This window comes from Carassius carassius, chromosome 7 (genome assembly GCF_963082965.1).
Source record: "Carassius carassius chromosome 7, fCarCar2.1, whole genome shotgun sequence".
NCBI classification, from domain to species: domain Eukaryota; kingdom Metazoa; phylum Chordata; class Actinopteri; order Cypriniformes; family Cyprinidae; genus Carassius; species Carassius carassius.
The window spans coordinates 12,241,117-12,267,372 of NC_081761.1; the positions used below are offsets into that span (position 1 = coordinate 12,241,117).

Consider the following 26,256-nt stretch of genomic DNA (forward strand, 5'->3'; position numbering starts at 1 on the left):
ACTAACACAGCTATGTAGGAAATTGGTTGTCAGTTGTACAGCTTAGCAGCCATTAAAAATATACATAATAGAGATTCCAGAGAGCAATGCTTCCACTTATCTGTAAGCAACACCAATCTTGTCACGTTCATCTTGCAGTGAGTTGATTGTGCTGTCAATGTGAAAATACTACAATAATACAGTGATAGCCAAAGCAGTACATAATAAAACCGAATTTTTCTCTCAATAAGCAACACATTTCTGCCCTTGAGTGAAATAAAAAATAATGCTATAATGCTACATAAAACATTTAGATTTCTGTAATCTGTATATAAGATTTATATATATATTATATAATAGACAGAGAGATAGATTCTGCTCCCATGCTGTACTTTTTAACTTTTGGTCTACTTTGTTGGTCATGCATCAAACAGGCGTTGTTTTTTAGCATCTACCGCCATGACATAAATTTTTTTATAACTGTGTCAAGTACAAAAACTATTCAGAAGTTTTTTTCCATTTTATTTTGTTTCGTCTAGCTGTATTCAAATAAAGACATACATCACATTTGCAACATCTAACTCTTTTGCATTCCTATTCGCTCAACATTAGTTTTTAGCTCATGCAAACATAACTAATGCATAAATACAGTATTGCATGAACTGACTTGAAACACAATCATACTTGCCCCAGTCCATCAGACTATCTATACCGCTATATAATGGCTATTGTGTACATGTTCTTCTCAAGAAGGCTAGAAATCATTTCCAAAAAGACCCCTTAAACCATATGGTTTTGACAGTAATGCACATGCAGAACACTTGAGCTGATCAAGCTTTAAGCACTGAGCACATCAGTGCTATTAAACTCTTCTCCAGTTTCAGGAAGAGATTTTACTGCTAGCTTTCAGCTCAGTGTCATAAGCACAACATTCACTAGCAGAAGCACTTAAGACCCACACCTATAAATGGTATCAGAGACGCACGTCTGTGCAATAAGCACAAGGACTGTGCCTCTGTGACGTGTACATTATTAATATAAACCATATGGCACTGAAGCTGAGGCAACCTGCTTTTCAAATAGTGCAAGTTTTCAAGTGTGCTCCAAGCAGCCCTTAGTCTGCAGGTATGGAAAAGAAATAAATTATTCACAACTCAGAAAATCACTCTCTCTTACTTCGTCCATCTGTCATTTTCTCACAGCTCTGGGCATTCCGGGTCAAACACTTACACCTCATCCAGACCAACCGCCAAACTCAGCTCCACTCCGTTCCTTTCCTCCAAATTTGTTCTCTTGTATAAGCAAACCTTAATACCCTAACATCATAATATCCCTTGCTCGTTCCCTCCCTCCCCTTTCTGTCTATCACACACACTAAGAGCATTAGGAGGTATAGCAAAAGTCATCACACATAATCCCCTTCCATGCGAACTTTGTTCAAATGTAGAGTCATTCAGTTTATTGGTCCATTAAGAATATGCTTTTAATGATCCGTGGAGAACATTCTGTCATAAACAGTAATACTTTAAGCTCAGAATAATGCCCCCGAGCACTGGGTTCCCCGTACAGCACTGAATGATCTAAAAGGCAGTAGTGGGGAAACCACAACAAAAATCCATGTCATTTAAGAAAATAAAGCAAATGCCTAAATTGTCCCAAACAACTTTTATATATATATATATATATATGACAAAAGGAAATATTATGAACGTAACATGATGCAATACTGTTTATCAAAAACACATTATGTTAATATGCTAGCAAAACAGCAGCCAAAAAGTAGATTGTGCATGCATGCAATGTAGTCTTCTGTATTAGCCTGCCTGATTTACAATAAAGGATTTCCCATCGATTCACATGCAGTTGTAGCTCGAGTGGATGACTGAACATTACAATGAAATCATTTAGTCATTTCCTCCATAATAACCGGGGAGCGGGTGAGCTTTCACTCCTCGCCTACCTGATCAACATCGCTGTCGGGTACAGGTCTTCGTTCGGGTCTCACCGGCTCGGTACCGCCTGTGCATTCATCTATAAGCACCAGATATATAATCCAGATGCCCGTCCTCTCTCTTGTGAGATTCACCGGTGCTGGGCTGAACTATAAAAAAACACAACAGCAGTAGAAGCGCTGCGTGTTTCCAGCGCTAGTAAAGGGCTCGCAGGTCTCTCTTTTTGATGATGCTGATGCTGTGTGTGCAGCCGAGCGCGCGAGCATACAGAAGCGCTCGCTCGCACACACACTCACGCGCAGCGGAACATAAGGGGACGGGCTCGAGGCATTTGGCTTCCCATACAGGACAGAGTGGCGGCGGAGTGACGTCAGGTGCCCCGGAATGAATCTCCGGTTCAGGGAAAATAAATAATTTGGAGAAACTGCATTTGCACATCGGAGAGACTTAAGGCAAACGTCTAGAAACTGGGCCAGGCAAATTTGACAGTTTGTATAATGACACAAGGTCCGTTATATCTTTAACATCCTGAATGTTTTTTTTTCTTGTAGATCTGAGAGACCATATGACTGTTTCAAATCGCACTGTAGAAAATGATATGATAATATTCGCTAATAGGCTATGTGATATATAATCATGATTGAATGTCGGCTAATAATTTTGATAGGGAGACTTGAGTAAACCCAGGGGCAATGTTAGCGGGGTGCAGAATATCGATTTTTTTTTTCTTTTTTTAACCGCGTCTTCTTGCGCTTTAATAGACGAATACACCTATCCAATTTGAACAGTCAAGCGGTTTTTTTAACGTATTCAAGCACAACGACGCTCGAGTAACAACACTATTCAGTGCGCTGCTACTCAGCCGCGTCTCTGTGGATATTTAAAAGTGTTCTATGTTCGAAAAAAGTGGATATTTAGTTAAGTGTGTTAACTTCACGAGTCAGGTAAGTAGCATTGAATACATATTTGTACTTAGACTGAATTTATCAAAATATGTATATTAAAAAGGTGTCAACGTTTTAATTAAAACGTAGCTATATATTTATACACAAACGTTCAATAGATATCTAAAAACATCGAATAAGCATTGTATGAATCTATTATCTAACCTGTGTTGCAGCCTGGAATTAAACCACGCTATGCTGGTTTGGTCTGGCCAGAGGAGAACTGCCCCCCGACTGAACCTGGATTTTCTAGTCTAAAGGATATTTTCTCTATTACTGTCACCGATAGAGTTTTGGGTCCTTGCCTCTGTCGCCTTTGGCTTGCCTTGCTTATTTGGGGACGCTTGACTGATTACATTATTTGCAATGCTGAACTGAACTGAACAATGAGAGCTGAACTGGATGATGATTTCACTTAATCATCAATTACCCGAATGTAGTTGGAAAAATGACTTATTGTCCTCTTGCATTATTGACAAACTATTTTCCTGTTTGACTGTGGAAAGGTGCTTTGCTTTCGGTATTGTAAAGTGCCATTTCAATATAGATGACTTGTCACTTGACTTGATTTTATATAGGCTACTATAACACTTGACTCCTTTTTTAGATGTAATTGTGAACAGTAGTAATATTTGTAAATGTTTGTTTGCTAACATTTAGTTGAGTATTTTTAGTTCATTAAACAAAGTTTAATCTGAATTTTGCAGTTGTTTTACAGCTGTAATGTTTGTCAACTAGAGCTTTAAAGGGATAGTTTGCCCACAAATGAAAATGTTCTGTTAATTTACTGTCCTTTAAGCCACCCAACATGTAGGTAACTTTTTTTTAAGCCTGTATGTTTAAAGTGTGAAGTAAAGTGACGTGACATACAGCCAAGCACGGGAGTCATGCATTCATGATTTTTTGAGGGGGCACATTTGGGGGAGGGGGGGGGGGTGTCGGGAGTATAAGTCATTCTACGAAAGCACTGTATAACTGATATAGGCTTTTTTTATTATTTGTTTTCCTTTTTATTCAAAACAATTCCAAACATGCTTAATATATCAGGAAATATCTCGTTTCTCAAATATGTGTAGGTAAACGCGTTTTGCACCTTTATAGATTGTTATTTGATCAATATATGGAAATGTAGTGTAATCTATTAACTACACATAAAAACCTGACTTTTTGATAAAAGTCGATAAGTGCCATATCATGCCATAAAATATTTTAATACGACTGAATTTGCATTTAATGTAAATTTTAATAACAATATTGTAAGATACTTATTTTAACACTTTCATTTTACAGAGAGTAAAGAACATTTACATTATCAAAAAACATTTTCATTCAGTCTAGCCAGAGTTCAGGCACTCTCAAAAACTCCCATTAAAATCACTGAAGCACTTTACATTATGAAACGAATATCTTACTTACATTCGTACGCACATCTGCACTTTTTGTTGTTTCTGATGAGAGAATTCGCTAAATAATTCAGTCAGCGAGCAAGTGAACAAAACACCGCGTTTCAGTGATGACTCTTCTGGACGTCTCTCATTGGCCATTGCATCCATAAGCGCAACAGAATAGTTTCTGATTGGTTATCATGAAGCGTTGTACGAACGCGTCTGTCTCTGGCTCAGCGCCAGCCAGCGAACGCAGATTTTAATTTAGCAGCTGATGCTGTGCACTGAACGATCTAATCTCACCGCTGTGATCGTATCAAATATATAAAAAATATTATTCTGCAATTTTTTTTTTTTTCGTTTGGAAGCTGCATTTAAAATCCACTTGGCTCAGAAATCTGAGGGGGCACGTGCCCCCTCACTTTGAATGGGCACGACGCCTCTGCAGCCAAGTATGGTGACCCATACTCAGAATTCGTGCTCTGCATTTAACACATCCAAAGTGCACACACACAGCAGTGAACACACACACACACACACACACACACACCGTGAAAACATACCCGGAGCAGTGGGTAGCCATTTATGCTGCGGCGCCCGGGGAGCAGTTGGGGGTTCGGTGCCTTGCTCAAGGGCACCGAAGTCGTGGTAGACTCGAACCCACAACCTTAAAGTTAGGAGCTTAGTCTGTATGAAAATGTTGAAGACTATGTGTTGTAATTAATGTGTTTTTAATAATTGAAAGACACCAGGTATGATTAATAACTGTAATAATAATTAGCAAATTTTGTTAAATTATAAAAATATATAAAATGTAATAACTAGTACCACAGACATTTCTTATGATGACCAAATAATAAGTCTTAGTTGAGGTAACATATAAAACAAAACATATAAATGGTTAAATTTGAATTAACATAACTTGATGTAGTTTTGAAAAATTAAAAGTTCAGTTCAGATAACACTCGGAAGAGAAACATTTCCGTGGACCTAGTTACTAAATAATAAGCAGCTGAAGCAGCTAGATTTTTTTTTTACAGTATATATATATATATATATATATATATATATATATAGTGATGACCAAAATTATTAGAACACTAGTATTTTCACCATATGGTTTTAAGTCCATTATTCCTATTTGTTGGAAATATCAGTCTATTAATGTTGCCATTAATTATAATAGTGAAATTTTTGTTTGCACAAGGAGTCTGACAGCAGCCAGTGCTCCACACAGAGATCTGATCTCACCATCATCAGTCTGACTGGAATAACATGAAGAAACAGAACAAACTGAGACAGACTCAATCCAGAAGAACTGTGGCAATGTCTCATAGATGCTTCAAGAGATCTAACTGCAAAGCTACCTGAAAAACTATGTGTAAGTGCACCTAGGGCAAAAGCAAAGGATGGTCACACCAAATATAGAAGTTAATCGATAAAGAAAATCTATTTATGACATCATTTTTGACAGCATCCTCATTTTACATAAGTTTTACCCAAGTGACTAAAACTTTTTATAGTACTGTAAAAGTAACATTGCCACAGTTCTTCTGGATTGAGTCTGTCTCAGTTTGTTCTGTTTCTTCATGTTATTCCAGTCAGACTGATGATGGTGAGATCAGATCTCTTTGTGAAGCACTGGCTGTTGTCAGACTCCTTGTGCAAACAAAAATATTAGACTATCTATCTATCTCTGTCTGTCTGTCTGTCTGTCTTTCTGTCTGTCTGTCTGTCTGTCTGTCTGTCTGTCTGTCTGTCTGTCTGTCTGTCTATCTATCTATCTATCTATCTATCTATCTATCTATCTATCTATCTATCTATCTATCTATCTATCTATCTATCTATCTATCTATCTATCTATCTATCTATCTTTCTATCTATTTTAAATTGCATCAATCTATCTAGCACTGTGTGTGTGTATGTATATCATTATATCATATCATAAGCATCATTACATGGAACTGGCGAATGTATGGAAATGGCAAAAATACACAGAATGCAGAATGTTTTTTAAAGATCATTATTTGGTGTATTTGGTGTAACAGAATATGTTGATGCTTTAATGTAAAAAAAAAAAAAAACATTATTTTTCAAATACACACGTGCACAAAGCGCAAAACTCTGCATTTAAACATTCAATAGCAAATACTTACACTAATAACAAAACTTACAGTAGCTGATTCAGAAGTGCCAGATTGTCGTAGCAAAGTCAGAATGACCTCCTCTCCTAGGTTCACGAAACAGTCGTCTATAAAATGCGTGGCTGTTCTGTTGTAGGTAATCTTGAAGATTCCTAAATGCATCTACTTTCAGAAGGCCAAAAAAAGTGCTTTTGCTTTCGCCTAGATACACACTGCATCTCCCAGACATGGCTGCTTCAACACTAACTGTGGTTACTGAAACCACACCTTAAAGAATATCTCTTTGGATTTGAGACTTTAGTCTTTGCAACTTTACGGATCTTTGTTATTCACCAAGAGCTTGTAACACTCAAGAGAAAGGAAAAATTGAAATCACATCATATGACCCCTTTAAACAAACAGTAGAAGGTTTTATTATAACCTACGAATGGCTTGCTTATGCAAGATGTATAGCAAATATGTTTAATAGTTTTTTTCAAATTACATATAGTTTTATTGTCCATGTTGTACCATGCACAATAAAAAACATCTTCATCCTAAGATGTTTCATTCATTCATTCCTTTATGTAGGTATATTTATATTATGCAGTCTAAAGAGGAAGCAAGAAATATAGGGAAACTTATGATGAACTGTTTTAATTAACTGTTTACTGCAGCAGAATTCAATTATATGCAAATTAAGGTGCCAGTTTTTCTAGTGGGCTGAATTTGAACAATACACAAAATAAATGCAGAATGAAATTTGTTTCCCTCTCATGCTCACTCTCTCTTTCTCTCTCTCTCTCTCTCTCTCTCTCTCTCTCTCTCTCTCTCACACACACACACACACACAAATACATACACACACACACGTTCACAGTCACAAAGATGTATGCATCATCAGTACCCCAGTTCCCACAGTGATATGTAAATGAGGCCATTAATTTGCTTTAGTTGCAGAAAGTGCTCAGGTAACCACAGACCCGGCAGCCTTTGCATACAAACACTCGCACGCACATAAAGAAGAGTTATTTCTGGAAACGTCATTAATCTACCATGTACACGTGTAAGGTTGTATGTATAATGCATCATACCCCCCCCCCCCCCAAAATAAAAAAACAGGATATATAGAGGTATTCAATGCTCTTAATGAGAATGTCAGCATAAGAGCAGGAGACACTCGACATTTTGCACCAAAACACACATCGAGACACGTGCACTCACACACAAACACAACATCAGTGCTGACATTTAGTTAATCTTGAGCTGGCCTTTGAAAATGAAAGAAAAAAAGGAGTAAGAGAAACTGCTATCATCTGTGGTGTGTATCCTTCGGTGAACTGTTGATTAAAGATTACTCAGTGTTCTTCATCACTGTTTAGAAGCTCATACGATTTCTGTGCGTGTGTTTTCTCTAAAAAGGTTGGTGCTCTGTAATCCTCACACTAATCTGATTTCTTGTGTTAGTGTGAGCACGTGAAAAAGAACTAGAAAAAAACCCACCAAACCCGTCCCATCCCCCATATATTCATCCTTTCTATCTCTCTCTAACGCACACAAACTTGTGCACACACACATACACACACAGAGGGCTTTATGTGTCTATTTTCTTTTTTTTGTCAGCCAAATTAATTGTACTGTAAGAGACTTTCTCACATACTGATGAACTCCAGCTGACTTCCTAATACTGTACATGAACCCATCTACATTTATTTCAAATAAAAAACAAATAATTCAACAAGAAACACATTTACAAATACACACAAAGGGCTGTTAGTCACAGTTCATCTATGTGTGAGCTTAATCTATTCTTATGTTCAACTGAAGTGACCATAATCGGATATTTTTATTATATTCACTCTGTTACACATCTGAAAACCCACACACATGCTCCCACTTTCTCTATGATTGAGTGATTACATTTATGTGGTTTCTCATATTTTCTGTCAATCAAAGATATAGTTTTTGTATATATTGTGTATATTTAACATTAGGCACAAATTTGTAAAAAAAAAAAAAAACTTTCATTTTGGATGTGATTAATCATGATTAATAGTTTGACAGCACTATATATATATATATATATATATATATATATATATATATATATATATATATATATATATATATATATATATATATTCAAATTAGACTAATCTATGTTTTATGTAACTGAATTGAAGAAGTTATCATGCAGTCTTAAAGAAAAAAATTACATGACTTAGCTACTTGTAAGACTATAGTCTAAACATTTTATGCAACTGGCCACAGAACTTGTTAATTCTCATTTTGAACAAAGTATCTATTGCTGATGAATTGAGTGTTTGTACTTCAGTATATATTTTTTGTCACTAAAAGGATACTAAAACTTTTTTTTTTTTTTTTTTTTACATTGTGGGGACCAGCCTGTAAATTATGTTTATCTGGAAGTGTAACAATGCAAACAGATTTTCTGTAAGGGGTAGGTTTAGGGTTAGGGGATAGAAAATATTGTTTTGTGAGTATAAAAGTAATAGATGTCTATGAAAATTCCCCACATTTCACAGAAACAAACATGTGTGTGTGTGTTTGTGTGTGTGTGTGTATGTGTGTGTTTAGTAAACAAGAGAGACAATATAACCAGCTACTTTTAAATGTCTATGAAAGTTATTTGTGTTTTCTTTGGCTCAAAGATCACTCTAAATCGCTCTCACACAAGTGAGCGTAGAGCAAGGATGTAAAAATCTGAGGTGAAGCTGAAGCAGAGTGATTACAGAACTCTGAGCGGAGAGGGGAAATTGCTGTCAACCCACTCCCACACCTTGGATTCTATTGGAAATATTTCCATGAGCAGAGAAAAAAATTTACCAGCTTACTGGCCAAAGTTTGTCTGAAAGTGAGTCACTCGATATTAATTTCCTATTTATTGAACTGTTGTGTAAAAGCAATATCACACTTGCTAAGTTAAATCTCTGCAACTTATCTCCATTTTTTTGTTTTGTCTGGCTCCTCCAGAATATTCAGGTGCCTTTAACTGAATTATCTGGCCATTTCTATTTTGGGCTACTCCTGGGGACAAAAATTATCTAGCCAGTCAAGTTCATCTTTAGAAACAACATGGCAGAACTGTTCCACTTCCTTCCATTAAATCAAGCACAAAACTGGGTGAGGCAGGCATGGTTGAATACATAAAACATATGATTTTCTTTATAAGAAAACACAGAACAACAAACTGTGAACCAGGAATGGATTAAATGATGTTGGATTGAGCTTGAGGTTATAAAGGTGCACTTAATAAAAAGCATGAAGGTGTTCTTACCTTTTGATGTCCCACATGCTGCTGGTCAGAGTTATGGAAGCTGGTATGACACAAAAAGAAGTAAAGTATTTTCATACCTTTCAGGTTTTAAAATGTTAAAACATCAGCCTCCAGAGGAGGGCAGCAGCAGTCTCACAGCATGAGATAATGCCTTGAAATCAACAGAAAAAGTTGAGCCAAACAGAGGAGGACAGCCCCTGCTGTGTGTCTGCTTTCTATATTGGTTTATTTGCACCTTCTATTTATAGATGATCTATGTGGAATATACTATCTTCATCTATCACTTTAATGCACTACCACATTCATAAGTACCACCTCTAATAAAGATATGGAGAGAAAGGAGAGTGAGAAAAAGAAAGGGATAGTTATTGAGCGACTGAGAGAGGAGAGGGGAAAAACGATCTAATGCATCTAATGCAGCTCCAGTTTAGCACATTAAAGCAGACAGATGCGAACACACACACACACACACACACACACACACAAGAAAGACAGACATGAGGAATGAATCAAGGAGTGAAAGAAGAAAAAAAACAATAGAGAGGAAGAGAGAGAGAGACAGAAAGAGTGAGAGAAAAACCAACAGAGGAAGAGGGAGAGACAGAGAGTGAGAGATGAGGTAAGAATGTATTTTTAGTGAATTACATCTTCAGCGTCAGAAAGAGTTGGATGCATCTGTGAGTAGCTCTCAATAATGCAGCAGTGTATGCAATATAAAACACACGCACTCTTAACGCGCTAAATCCGCTGAGGTTTTGTGGTCATATACAGTATTCATGTGCACGTTATTTGCTGCGAGGCTTGACAGCAGCTGGTCAGAGAGAAGCTACTTCAGGACCAACTGTGTGAGAACACAGGAAGAGGGAAACAGGGGTTTGGGGAATATAGAGAGGCATTTGTATTGCACATGTTAAAAGGGAAGTGGTCTAAAGCATCTAAGAGTGGCTCTGGTCCAAATCCTAATGAGCTGCCTACTGAGGCCACATTTTAAGACATCTTCATACTTACAATGGCTGTTACACAAAGTAAGCAGCGAGACTGTGTTATTTTTGATATTCCTAATTTAGGCTGAATTGTAGGGCATGTAGCGTAAGACTCCAAAATGCATTGCAAAGAGCTAAGTGAAAACTACATCCAAATTGCTGGATGAAGTTAGAGAAATGTTGACTGTAAGTTGCATTTATTTCTTGAAAATACAGTAATATTGTACTGTGATTACAACATAAAAACTGTTTTTTATTTTTATATTATTTATTTATTCCTGTGATGGCAAAGATGAATTTTCTTCAGCCATTTTATATATGTTACGAACATACATACTTGTTGATTTGTTATGAACAGCTATATGTGCCAAGAGAATGTGCGTATGTCAATTATATATAGCCTTATAAGTAGGATATGACAATATCTTTATATAGGAGCAAGATGTCATACATCACATGTCCGTATGGGTTTCGATAGTGCCAAAAAATAGGGGTGTGCGATACTGACAAAAAAAAAAGAAATCACAATATTTCTGGGATTTTATCGCTAACAATAATTAGACGATATTTTGTGAGTGTGTTATTGTGCTGGTATCTTAAGCTCTGCCGTGGACAACTAACTCCTAAAAATTTTTATATTCTTCATATTCTGTGTGGTGGTCAGTTCACACTGAGAGAAATTAATCTTTTCCAATAAGTTTAAATTTACTTTTAAAATTACTTACAGTTTAATGCAAGACATGATTGCATTTAACCCTGCAATTACAAATGCATAAATAATGTTTTGGTACAGGTATATTAACCATAAAACATTGAATACTGATATTTGAAATAATTTAAATGATAAAATACATTTTGAATGTGAAATCAAAACTGCCAGCAGGGGGCAGCAAGTCACTGTCAATAAGTGAGTCATTGCGACTGAACCAAATCATTTAAATGGTTGATTCATTTAGGAACAAATTTTTGTTGTCGAAATAGAGCAAAAACAGACAATATGGTGTCTAAAATGTAAGTCTCTTAATTAACTTCTTGTTTATTGAACTGCTGTGAAAAATCAATATCACATTTGTAATAATATTTGGAGAAAAACGGCACTCTTCGTGTGAAATTGATTATTAAGTATATAAAATGGTATAAATGTATACTGCCCTACAAAGGCAAAGTGCAGTAACTATGCAAACACTAAAACTGAGAAAAATGCCTTTAAATTTTTTACATCAGCCAGTCAAACATGTTGTGGGTAAATGAGTGGCAATGCATTCATTTAAAGCCTTTTTAGGATAAAATTTTTTATAGACAAAAACCATGACCATTGATGTGACCTTTGACCACTAAAATGCACTCTGACTTTGTATGACCTTATACAACTAAAACACTATTGCAAAAGCAAAGTGCAGTATCTACAAACTAAATCAGACAAAAAAATAGTTTATCCAGCTTTCTTTTTGTGTTTCTTACTACAGGATGATTGTTTTTATTAACTTTAATATGTTTTATTGGTGTTTGCATGTTGTGAAAGTTAAAATTGAGGTAAGCCTCAAGATTATTTTATCGCAATGCTCCTTTCACCAAAAAGAGTTTTGCTCATTTTATTTAAAAAGTAATTAATTACAGACCAAGTAGTTAAAATCCACACAATTTAAACGTTTCCTATAACTAGGGATGCCATAAAGGAAAATAAGGGATAATTGTGATTCTTTATAGGAAAATAAGGGACAGAATAAGGGATGCTCAAAATATGTGTACTGTACCACGTCCATATCTGCAGTTAAGTATATAAAAGGTGCATAAAATTTTCTCAGAAAAAAAATTATAATAATAATAATATTATAAATCAGATTATTATTACGTTGTCAGAGTGGATATGAAGGCTGTTTAATTTGATAGTGGATGGCTAATTAATGATAACTGATTATAAAGCTGTCATTTGCCTTGCTAGGAGTTAATATTTTGCTATCTACCTTACCCATCTTTGGATATTTGCATTTAAACGCAATTTCAACCATCATTTACCACGGGATACCAAGGCAGACCGTGCAGTATCTGTGGTGTCTAACGGGAAAACAAAGCCAGAATGCAGTAACTTCACTTACTGCGGTTTGCCTTGGTATTAGTTTGGATTTTGTAGTTACTGCAATTTTGACACACTCGTTTCTCTGAAATGGGACAAAATTGAACCAGGAGACTTTGTCACAAGACAGAACAGATGTCACAAAGCCCATTTTAGGACTTAACTCAATTTTGACCAGATGTGTAGTTACTGTGCTTTGCCTTTGGATGGCAGTATACATGTTCTGCCATCATGTCTTGAATTTGTGATCATTCTAAATGTATTTTAATAGATAGAATCATGCAGTGAAAGAACACACTCTAAATGTGCTTGCGCACTTGTCTAGACTTCACGTATACGTGTTTTGAATGTGTTTTGCAAAATACTCGATAATGTCAAATTGCACACCATTAAAACAACAATTAGGATATTATCGCAGACGATATACATCGCAAACTCTTAATAGCTACTGTATATACGGACTATATCTGATAAACTGATAATATACTGACATTCAATAAGGTGAATCACTTTCACTTTCAGGCTTCCACCCAATTTTGTATACATTTCAGATGCAAATGTATTTGTAGACTGATTTGAGGCAACGTTATCTGACCATTGGCACAACACTGAACAAGGCAGGTTTTTAGAAACAATCATTATTTTTTAATAAATTAGACACTTTGGCTTTAAAATTGTAGCATTTTATTTGTTAATAGATTAGCAACATGCTAACTTTATAAATATCTAAAACAATTATAGCTTATGTATTTTGGAAGCTGCTGTTGCTGACCTATTCTTTGTGATGTAAAGTGTTCCAAATCAATCATTTATGACTTGGCATGCTGCCTTAGTTAGCTAGGCTCATTGGGTTTTGGACAGAACCGGTGTGTGTGTGAATGTGTGTGAAAGCAAACAACTTACTTGTGCTAATATGAGTTTAAACTGAGTCTAAACTCAGCAGTCTCTCGCTGGGTGAAAGGAGGACAGACTCCACAGGACTCTCCTGAAAGATGAAAAACTCATTAAACACACACACACACACACAGCCCTTTTAAATCCTTCTCTCTTAAACATCCACACACTCTCTGAAAGCATTAGTTGGGATTTGACTGTTTTATGATTTTTTTCTGTCTACTTTGGAAACAGCTGACTCAGGTATTCTCCCACTAAAACTCTGCGATCAACAGACATCTGTCTGAATATGAGGGTCTTACTGTGAGCTTGTCACTCGAGTAAAATGGAAATTTTGTCTATTATAGACTCTGCATGACAGAAAATGGTCATATATTCTTCAGTATATACAGTATACAGACCTATACACTACCATTCGAAAGTTTGGGTCAGTAAGCTTTTTGTTTGTTTATTTGTTTTGAAGAAATTAAAACCTTTATTCAACAAGGACCCACTGAATTGATTAAAAAACATTTACATTAAAGAAATTTGATAATGTTACCCAAAAAACGTCTCAAGGTTACGAATGTAACCCTGGTTCCTTGAAGGAACGAGATGCTGCGTCAAGTGCTTTGGGGAACGTCCCTGATGAGACCGACTCTGAATATCGTGTGCAATCTTCCAATGGAAGGGCGTGACGTCACGGGCGGGATGACGTAGTGACCAGGAAGCTATAAAGGCACCTGCCACACAGCTGGCTTCAGCTACGAGTAGGGAAGCAAGCGCCGGCAGGGATGCTGGGAGTATGGCTCTGCAACGCAGCGTCTCCTTCCTTCAAGGAACCAGGGTTACATTCGTAACCTTGAGACGTTCCTTTTCAGGAACTCGAGCTGCATCAAGCGCTTTGGGGAACGATGTGCCCACGCTGCCAGATTTCCAAATCCCTGCCTAGTGTGTATCTGAAGAGCACAGCTAAGACGAGAGAACAGAAGAGCCCGGAGTGGCTCGCATATCAAGGTCATAAAATCTGGCAAATGTAGAGGGCGTGGATCATCCCGCAGCGTTGCAGATGTCCAAGAGGGACACACCTGCTAGAGAGGCCTTAGAGGCAGCCATACCCCGAGTGGATTGAGCCTTGGCTCCCAAAGGAAGGGGAAGACCAGAGGACTCATAGGATACGTTGATAGGCAAACAAGCAATTGGTCAGATTTTCTCCACAGGGCAGCTCTGTGGACGTATGCGTCCAGCGCTCGAACTGGACACATACAGTTTAGCTTCTCCTGGTCTGGCTCCCGAAAGGGAGGAGGGCAGAAGGCCTGCAGTAAAATGGGTTGTGGAGTAACAGAGGGAACTTTAGGAACATAACCCGCTCGAGGGTATAAGAATGCTTTGGCCATACCAGGGGCAAAGTCTAAGTAGGTAGGGGCCACCGAGGGGGCCTGAAGATCTCCAACTCTCTGTAGAGAAGTAATAGCCAGTAACAGGGCAGTCTTAAGGGTCAGATGTCTATCTGAGATATCTTGTATTGGCTCAAATGGAGCTTTACAAAGAGCCTCTAACACCACAACCAAGTCCCACGGGGGAATACGGGACCGTACTGGAGGTCTCAGCCTCAGTGCACTGTGGAGGAAACGTGTAACTAGGGGGTGTCTACCCACTGACTGACCGTTGAAAGGGACGTGGTAAGCAGCTATGGCCGCCACATACACCTTTAACCCTCTGGAGTCGAGTAACGCGGATACGCGTTATGAGTCATTTTCTCCTGATAACCGCAAAAAGAACTTAAATTACACTTTCAGTTCTAATACACTCTTCTTGGCGTTTAGTCTCAAACCCAGCTCCCCCATATGTGTGAGAACAACATCTCGATGTCGAACCGCCATTTGCTCTGATTGAGCTAAAATCAACCAATCATCGATATAGTTCAGAATGCGGATGCCCTGCATACGGAGGGATACCAGAGCCGCATCTACACATATCGTGAACGTGCGGGGTGAGAGTGCAAGGCCGAAGGGAAGTACTCGATATTGGTAGGCTTTGCCCCCAAAAGCGAACCTCAGAAACTTCCTGTGTTTTGGAAGGATGGATGTGGAAGTATGCGTCTTTGAGATCTATTGTGACAAACCAGTCCTCGGATCTGATTTGAGCTACAACCTGTTTGACAGTGAGCATTTTGAACTTCAGTGACATTACTGAGAGGTTTAGATGACATAAGTCTAAGATCGGATGCAACCCCCCATCCTTCTTTGGAACTATGAAATACCGGCTATAAACTCGGACTCCCTGTCTAGAGGAGGGACCACCTCGATGGCCTCCTTCCTTAATAGGGTATTCACTTCTTGTTCCATAACTAGAGCCTGCCGGGGGCCGACTATTGTCGGTGTAACCCCGTTAAATGTCGGCGGTTGATGGCCGAACTGAATGCGATAGCCTCTTTCTACTGTGTGCAGGACCCATTGAGATACATTTGGCAGTAGTTTCCACACTGCTAACTAATGTACTAAGGGAATCAGTCCCTCGAGACTGATCTCTGGTGTAAGAGGCCCCCAAAGGGGCGGCGAGCGTCTCAGCTCCGCTACGCTCACGAGCGGAAATAACTAAGAGCAGTGTTCACTGGAAGCCGCTGCACCCTGAAACTCTGGCAGGGTTGGCAGACCCACCTCTCGAGGGCACTGAGGTGAGACGGGCACCGTGTAATGAGGTGGACACCGCTCTACCCCAGTAGGGGCCGCCCTCTGTAGTCGTGACCGAAATGCGTCATGACTTCTTGGCCATGGACCTCCCAGCCTGAAGTACGCTCCATCGGATTCGGATTAGGCTGAGAAGTCACTGGCCCAGAGCGTTGCTTATGCAACTTTATGTTTGTGCAACTAAAAGCTTGTCGTCGCCCTCCGTGTCAATCTCCTCAGAGAAAGAAAGGCAGAGCGTCAAGCCCGATGCTCGGGGGGGAAGAACTGAAGCTTCAGGCTTCCTGTATCCCTGCCTCTACCGTTTAGCTTTGTTGAGAAGGGAGGAACACAAAATCTGAACGCAGTCTGGATTCACCCTTCAGATGCCAGTCTTAGCTTTGCTCTCTGACATACTATAGCTACTTAAAGGAGCTAATAGTGACAAACTACAATAAATAAGACTGACAAGACAGAAAGACATGCACACACAGAGCGCTTGCTGAAGGACAAGAAGCTGAAGCCAGCTGCGTGGCAGGTGCCTTTATAGCTTCCTGGTCGCTACGTCACCCCGCCCGTGACGTCACGCCCTTCCATTGGAAAGATTGCACACGATATTCAGAGTCGGTCTCGTCAGGGACGTTCCCCAAAGCGCTTGACACAGCTCGAGTTCCTGAAAAGGAACTATATTTTTTGGTGTTCCTGTGGCTCGGTGGTAGAGCATTGCGTTAGCAGTGCAAAAGGTTGTGGGTTTGATTCCCAGAGAACACACATACTGGTAAAAATATTTGTAGCCTGAATACAAAATGCATGAATGTAAATTTAAAATAGGCCTAAATGCTGTTCTTCTGAACAAATGTATCACAATTTCCAAAAACATATTAAGCAGGACAACTGTTTTCCACTTTATAGTAATAATACATGTTTTTTGAACAACAAACCATCATATTAGAATAATTTCTGAAGGATCATGTGACACATAAGACTAGAGGCTGCTTTACGGTCACAAAAATAAATGACATTTTAAAATATATTAAAACAGAAAAAAAAAAATTCAGTATTCTTTACTGTTTTCATTGTATTTTTGATCAAATAAATGCAACCTTGGTGAACTTAAATATTTTTTAAAAATGTTAAAAATATTACTGACCCCAAACTTTTTAACAGTGTGTATTTTCAGTGTATGTGCATACGTATGATGAGGCCCAAACGTCAGAATTTTCTAAATGAATAAAAGGTACATTTGAAAATGTAATTGCTATTTGATATTTCCACTCAAGCTGACATTGTCTCCCACAGTTTCTGCAAAACCTGATGATTCCTGTTATCCAGCATTTGAGAATGTTCCACTGAGCATCTTATGTGCTTTGATGGAATGAACAACATCTGGCCTTTGGTACAAATTTGTTTACATTTAATCAGTGACCTAGAAATAATGCAAAAATATGTCATTTCATGCAAAAATAAACAAATAAATAACACTGTAGTCTCAGAGTTTTTGGCCATACTGTATACTGAAACATTTGCAAACATCTGGATTGGACCTATTTTTAAATGAGGAATATAAATGGAAGAGATCATGCTCAAGTGTGAGATTGCTGTGACAGATGGGGTGTATTTTGGATTTTAAGAGCAGATTGGTGTGAATGTATAAAGGTAAATCAGTAGCAAAACTCGAGAGGTTGAAGATCTGAATGTGAGAACTTGTCATATTAATATTTGTATTTGTAAGTTAAAATTTACACTCACAGCTCTGATGTGAAAAGCTGAATCTTTCAATTTGCACACACAGACAATGATCAAAACACCCGTGTTTTGAATTGGAAGTTGTAGATTAATAGTCACAAATGTGTAGAATGACATTCACACAAAGAAAATGACATACACACATGTTTACGAAATATTTACTTTTGCACTTTACTTCAGTTTCGCTGCACAACGTCAAGTCGGCACTTACAACCTCTCAGATCTGGAAGTACAAGTTCAAATCCTAGCGCTCTGACTTTTGCTACTCTTTTTGCGGTATTCTGTTGCAAAACTCACTTGTGCACTTGTATATGCAGATGTGAGAGAGCAGAGCTGGGGGCGGGGCGGGGCGGGGCTTTGGTGCGAATGAAGACATTTTATTGGTCGATGCCCGACCAATGAACAACGCCAACTGTTTTCACTGAATATCCTTAGCTTTGACAGGATTTTAAGACACTGCATTAATTTTGCCATTCAGGTATTATCTAGTAGACAAATAATGCAACATATTTTATATGTATATCCCATTGCATATCACTGTACCAGAGTTGCAATATAATGCTGTTTTTATTATTATTTAGTTTTGTAAAAATAATTTTAACATCTTCATTGGGTTAAATTCCTAATTTGCTTGTCAGTAATGAATCTTTTTAAATGCAACATTATTATTATAATTTAAAAAAAAAAAAAAATTGAGTGTTTAATAATGTCTAAATGTACATTAAACAGCAAAACCTAAAAAATAAGCACTTATGACCAGAAATACTGTTTTGAGCAGCTAGTAGAGCTAAATACATGTATTTATTAACCATCAACAAGGCCATCTAGTGTTTAAGCAATGGAATTGCATATGAATATTATCTTTCTGTCCACCAAATGCCTCTAATTTAAAGCGTGCCTCTTTGCACTGGAATTTAAAACTAAATACTACAGTTATTGTAGTATAAATAATAACCATATTAGAAAATCTTATATTTCAAATGGTCATTCATGGATCATAATTATTGCGCATATTATTTAGTACCATGATCTCTTCAAATTAACTAAACATGACTGAGTTAACATTCAGTACAGTTATTTTATTGGTTAAAAGTTACACTTAATTGTTTAGTTACATTTAACTGCCAAGGAGGAGTATGAGAACATAATGCTGTTCCATTTTCCAGTTTAAAATGCTATTGTAACGCATAGTCATTAGTCAACGTAGTTATCCATGCATAATCAATGCACTTTATGTGTTACAATTTACTAGAAATCGCTGCAAATATAATGAAACTACTGTCTGTCCCATTTAATACATTTCAAACATATTGACTAAACGTTTAGTTTAGTACTATTGATAGCTCTATGAACCACGTGACCGCGTGGCGGTGGGATCAAAGCATGTTCTGGTACAGCGAGTTTACTCTGCAATATGCAGTGGGATATACATATAAAATATGTTGCATTATTTGTCTACTAGATAATACCTGAATGTCAAAATGAATGCAGTGTCTTAAAATCCTGTCAAAGCTAAGGATATTCAGTGAAAACAGTTGGCGTTGTTCATTGGTCGGGCATCGACCAATAAAATGTCTTCATTCGCACCAAAGCCCCGCCCCCAGCTCTGCTCTCTCACATCTGCATATACAAGTGCACAAGTGAGTTTTGCAACAGAATACCGCAAAAAGAGTAGCAAAAGTCAGAGCGCTAGGATTTGAACTTGTACTTCCAGATCTGAGAGGTTGTAAGTGCCGACTTGACGTTGTGCAGCGAAACTGAAGTAAAGTGCAAAAGTAAATATGTCGTAAACATGTGTATATGTCATTTTCTTTGTGTGAATGTCATTCTACACATTTGTAACTATTAATCTACAACTTCCAAATCAAAGCACGGGTGTTTTGATCATTGTCTGTGTGTGCAAATTGAAAGATTCAGCTTTTCACATCAGAGCTGTGAGTGTAAATTTTAACTTACAAATACAAATATTAATATGACAAGTTCTCACATTCAGATTTTCAACCTCTCGAGTTTAGCTACTGATTTACCTCCATATGAATGCAATAAAAACTTGTGGCCACTAGGCTGTGCTGTTCACTTTCATTCACCTATCAAAATATTGATCACGAACTGGTTGTAAAATTACCTGAGAAATGTTTTGGGAAAAAAATATCACCATTGCCTATTTATTATTCAATATGTTTACGCAATACATGTTCCATAGGGTCTAATATGCAAAGTGTGCATGCTCATATGAGTTCCTAAGTGAGACAATAAATAGACTGAAAAGCCTAAAACAGTCAGCCCTTTGTGTGTGTGTGTGTGTGTGAGAGAGAGAGACCAAAAGGGTTCAGTGAGAAAGAGAGAAGACATTTCACCCCCTCACTGAATGGAGGTTTTATTGATCTCAGTGGACATCAGTGCCTTCCAGCATGGCATTGTACAGAAAGGCACATTAAAACATCTAAACAGTGTTAGAGCGTTGAATATGAGATAAGACAAGTCTTGACTACTGGCTATGAAAGAAAAAAAAGATACAAAAGTGGCCTTTTGATGTTATTAACTGCACTGGATGTGCATTCTTCATGTTTAGAGAAGACAAGTATACTGTACAGTAGATGAAACATGAACTGAACACCACTGTCTTCATGCCAGGCCCAGAAGGAATCTGATTACTTTTTTGCATCTTCCGTGCTGATATTACAGAATTTAAACAAAGTAAAATGTGATTTTGAGCTGATATGACTATGCTTACTACTGATAGCCAAAAGCATTATCAAATTACACAAAATATTTCATAACCTAAAACACAAGAGGCAGCATAAGGGCATTCCAATTTTGTAGAGATCTGCACAGATTTAGTTTGTTACTGTTCACATATTCTAAGGGTTTAAAGTTTAAAGATTGATCTCTGCCATGTGCCTCATTTCAGTTTTCACTATTCATTCTCATTCTTTTTACCTTGCTTGTTAGTTTTTCCAAGCTGTAAAACTACCAATATGAAGATCTCACTTACCTCTGTGTTCTATTTGAGTTGATCTGGAAAACAGAGAGAGAGAAAGAGGGAGAAAAAAATGAGAGTGAGATGAATACAATCATCCAAAATGACAGCATTACACCAACACTTCATTATCATGCAACTGTTTACAAAAGATCAAAAATGCAGTCTCCATGAACTGTGGCAACATCAGATGCTCTGTCATAGTTGATGTAACGCAGTGATTCCCAACCAGGGCCATGCATACCCAAGAGAATACTTGGAAAGATTTTGATTTTGCCTTGTTAAACCTCTAAAACAGAAACTATGGCTTTAAAATAAAATATTTTAGGGGTTATTTAATGATTCAAATAATATTAACAATTTTTGCAGATAATATTTTCAGTTATTTTAAAGAAAAAAAATGATGTGTCAGTTTGTTCAATTTGTGTCAATTAAAATAAATAAATAAATAAATTATTTCGAGTTAGAATGCAAAAACACCAGTAAAGGCATTTATGTTGTTACAAATGATTTAGCTTTACAATTGCAGGAATAAATTACCAATTTAAATAATTATAATAATTAAAAAATGATGACAAGAAGAGTTAAATTAGAAACATTTCCAGTTTGGGGTCAATGAAAGGGTATTTAAGACAAAAAAAGGTTGGGAAATACTAATTTAATGTCTCACTATCACACTGCAGAACTGCTATTAATATGTAAAATCATTTAGGGATCAACTTCTTGACAGGTCAAAGGTCACGTCAAGTCAATCCGGCGTAGTAAAAGAGACGTGCATATGTTTGAGCGAAAATGGAGCAGGTCATGACTGTGACCAAGGCCTGTCAATCTTGAACTCAGAAAGAGACCATTTTAAGAGTTTTCTCTGTTTCTCTCTTCTTTTCACACATATCTTCTCTCTCACATTCGTACACACACTTTCACACCCACATCTTGAGAGAGTTGTTTGACTGTGTGCCTAATGATAATAGATGAGGTGTCAGGATGAAGGTGAGAGACACTAAGTCATCCTCACAGCACGAGGGAGAAACAGCTCATCTCTAGCTCTCTCTCTCTCATTTTCACTTCGCCTAAATCTACAGGCGCTAAAATGGGAGAAAAAGCTCCTATAGAGCTTCTGTTTGGAAACATCGCTGATGTTTTGCATTTTATTTTACTTTTACTTTTAAATAATGTGGCCATCTGTGTCTGAGTTATGGAAGAGAGAACTTGGATATTCAAACTGGGCTGTCTTTTCAGTGCACATTAGAGCAGCGGGAAGAAGTCAGCACTTTACACGAGTCTTGTGAGAAAATGTCAAAATATGACAGGGCTGAACAGAAACAAAAAATTGCTTATGCAAGCCTCTTGTCTCTCAGAGAATCACTAGAGTAAAGTGACCGCCGGTTCTCAAGAGCAATCATATACATTCACAGGCATGAAGAGTTCCAAACTAACATAAAGCATAAGCATTATTTAATGTCATTCAATTCCATCTTTGCTACATTTTTACAATTGCCAGAACTTCAGTGTAAAAAATACAGTGGCAATGTTTCACAAGATGCATTTTGGTGACTGCATACATCAGTAAACTGCATTATATTGGTGTAGTATTAAATTTCAGCTATTAAAATGTATTTACTACTGTCAAATGTACTTATAATTAGCTGTACAATTACATAAATGTCACATGATGGCCCCAAGATAACTTTAAATGCTCTCTCCAGTGACTGTTGTCACACAGAAACACCATCAGGGTAATAAACATAACACTAAAATAGCCCTATGAACATTACCTAAACAACTTAAAATGTAACTTACAACACACTAATGTGCATATTGTAACTAAATAAGATAAGAATATATCTTACATGTAAAATTATGTGAATCCTGGGAATTTCCCTGTACAGTATAGGCCTAATTATGAGATTCATATATATAAAATATTATTTTAACAATCTGAATCCACAACATAACTTTAGGTTTTGTCTTGCTAAATACAACAGGCGTTTTATTTTATCCATATATAATTAATTCGTTTTAGGCTACTTCTAAAATATTTTACAATGTATTAAAAAATGTATTTAAAATAACATGTATTATGCTTTAAAATATAATATAAGATTTTGTTGTATAAGGTCTCTTACAGTTTTACTGAAGGACGTTATTCATGATAATATTTGGACATTTTAACAGTGAGGTTTGTAATAGCCCGCAGTCACTGCAAGTTTGTAAGAAAACCATCAAAACTTGAAGACTTTTAATGAGTTCACCCTGTCCTAAAATGCTCGACAGAGCTCACAATTCTAATAAATAATTCAATTTAACATCGGTCTGCACATTCACGGCTGAATAACGACGTGTTCTGTGAAAGCACTATATGAAATCTTGGACATTTCTGAACTAACTGCCTAACAATAGTTTGTCTCTGACTGAATATCACTGCCCTCACACTCACTCACACACACACACTTGACCAAAGCACCGGGCGACCTCGCTTTATTGTGAAGCTGCTGGAGCTCTTACCGGATTCTCCAGGTACAGTCGCGGTGCGAGGAGATCCCGGTGGAGATCCGTCTCTCTATCCGCCCAAGTGAGAGTCTAAGATCTGATAACTCCGACAAAAAGACGAGTGCAGTCTGCACGGTTCTCAAAAACCCGACGTGTCCACGCGCATTGTCCGATATAAGTGAAGAGCTTTAGAAGCTTTTGAAGTGGTGCGCTTTACGCGACGCGCTCGCGCTCGTGCCCTGCTTTTAAAAATACTCTCCAGACGCAGGTGGGCTATAGGGTCGCGCAAAGCCAGAGGAGTCAGAGCGCAAGTTCATCTCAACACAAATCTGATGAAGACACGAACAAAGATATGCAGGATGCTGCTCATACAGACACATGCGCGCGCGCGCGTAAAGGGGGTGACGATTTGGGATAGATTTTATTTTATTTTTTGGTGTGCAAATTTCAATAGCATTTAAAAGGCATTTTAACAGGAAATCCACCTTTTTTATGTGTGTGTGAAATGTAACAAATACAAAAAGGACCGATTTAACGCAACTTCATGATAATACAAGCCCAAATGGGAGCTCAGCCCAGAGCAATAGAAAGCTCATCATCATTCATTAACTCATCAAAAGACAACACACACTCACGCACGCAAACACGAACACACACACTGTGCATCTATTCTAGGACATCCCATGGCTTCATTAGATGGAGTGAGTGTGATCTCATTAACAACACAACACAATGGTTTAACAGCATACATATTCATGTAAATTCCATGAGCATTTTTGCCGATGTATGAGATTCAGAATGTGTGTTTGTGCGAAAATAAAAACTAGGTCGTATAGCCCACCCAGAGCTTCCTGTTCTTATGGGGGCTGTGTACAGAAAACACACACAAACACATCAAACACTCAATTACACAACATGCAAACCACACTAAATGACCTAATACCAGCCTTCATCCTATCTCCATCTTTTGTTCACACATTCTGACTGCCGGAGTGGATATATAAGACACAGATGATAAGAGAAGATGAATGATGAGCAGGCCCAGACATAATCTGTTCAGTTTTTTTCACACTTTCTGTAGTTTTTTGGTGGGGAAATCTGTAGAATGGAAATATAATAATATTTCAAATATGATATATTAAATAAAGGGAGCTGGAAGTACTGGACACTTTTATTGGAAGCTGAAAACATTATCAAATTTGCTGAAATATTTAAGAAATGAAAGGGCAGGAGAATATGCAAAATTTGTGAATTAAGGCATGACTAAAAATATTTACATCTGGAAATTTATTTGTGTTAAAAGGAATATTTCATCTAAAAATAATAATAATAATAATTTGCCCATCTACATGTAACCAAATTGTGTGTGTGTGTGTGTGTGTGTGTGTGTGTGTGTGTGTATATATATATAGAGAGAGTACATTAAGAAACTTTTTCATAATACACTTTGGGACAAGAAAGAACAAAAGAAAAACATCACTGTCAAAAAGTTTTGGGGTTGGTAAGATTTTTATGCTTTTAATTTGACTGTATATTGAAATTACAATACTTTGGAATAATTACTATTTTTAATTTGTTAGAAAGAAGTCTCTTATGCACACCAAGACTGCATTTATATGATGGGAAAAATATGGTCTAAAATAGTAATATTGTGAAATATTATTATAATTTAAAACAACTGATTAAAAAGCATTATACAATTAGCTAAAATATTCAATAAATTAAAAGGTAAGATAATATGCAGATATTTGTGAATGATGACAAAACTAATAATATTTATTGCTGGAAATATATTTGTATTTAAAGTCATAGTTCACCTAAAAATCAGCCATCATGTTCTCGCCTACATGATATTCTAAACCTGTGTGACTATTCTTATATTCTTTTTGGGATAAAACATACACTTTTTTCAAAATATCTCATTCTGTGCTCAAAAAAAAAAAAAAGAAAAGTCATAATGTGAGGATGAGTACATTAATTTGTATTAATTTACTTTTTGGGGTGCAATATCCCTTTAAATCCTTTGACATGACCCTCAGAGGTCGAATGGTTGCAACTCAGCACATAGTTCTAATAGGTGAGAGGTCAAAGAAGCACAGCCATAATTCTCTATGAATAAACCCCCTGGGAGAGTTAATGTGTGTGTTAGCCAGTATGTCAAGGAATTTATTAAAAACACACAAGAGTAAAGTCAAGAGAGGGAAAATATAAGACTGTGCATGCAAGCCTAATTAAGAAGAAACACCTTTCTTCTCACTTCTTGTCTCGCTTTGTCTGAGTGTGAGATACGGAGACAATGTGCGTGAAGAAGGAGAATGTGTGTTGATTGTGAGCATGTGTGAGAGAGCGCTTATGTGTGAGTATGTGTGGTTGTGTGTGTGTCTCATCACCATACAGCTGAGACTGCAGGTGGTGGATCTTTCAGTGAAAGACAGTCTCACTTCTCATAAGAATCACTGCCAGATAACACACACAGGAGCCACTGTTTATCGCACACACACATACACACACACGACTGCAAATTAAGAAATAATCAAGCCTGATCGCAAAACATCTTGGACACATTAAACACGATTACATAGTGGTTCTCCGAAACAGATGTCTTAGAATGTATTAAGCATCTATCGCTCATAATTCTCTAAATCACAATAAAATATGTATCAATTAATGCTATAAAGCAGCACTGGTTACATAAGTGCGTCATTAAAAACAATGAAATATGAATTATGGGATCCAATATTGATCATTAAAAAAATTCAACCC

At 37.2% G+C, this 26,256-nt stretch overlaps 1 protein-coding gene across 7 annotated transcripts in view; it reads right to left on the reverse strand.

The window, feature by feature from the left end:
* Positions 1-23,844, reverse strand: part of ptprdb (protein tyrosine phosphatase receptor type Db) — a 69,243-nt gene extending 45,399 nt beyond the window's left edge. For 4 of the 7 annotated variants that reach the window (XM_059553840.1, XM_059553842.1, XM_059553841.1 and 1 more), the window contains exons 1-4: positions 23,509-23,841; positions 21,019-21,041; positions 13,642-13,723; positions 9,682-9,721 (exon numbers count right to left, since the gene is read on the reverse strand). The gene's annotated coding sequence lies outside the window, so the exon portion shown is untranslated. Of the gene's footprint in view, positions 1-1,939; positions 2,279-9,681; positions 9,722-13,641; positions 13,724-21,018; positions 21,042-23,508 lie in introns of those variants that run through there. The other 3 variants (XM_059553844.1, XM_059553843.1, XM_059553839.1) reach the window with 3 other exon arrangements.
* Positions 23,845-26,256: the final 2,412 nt, after the last annotated feature.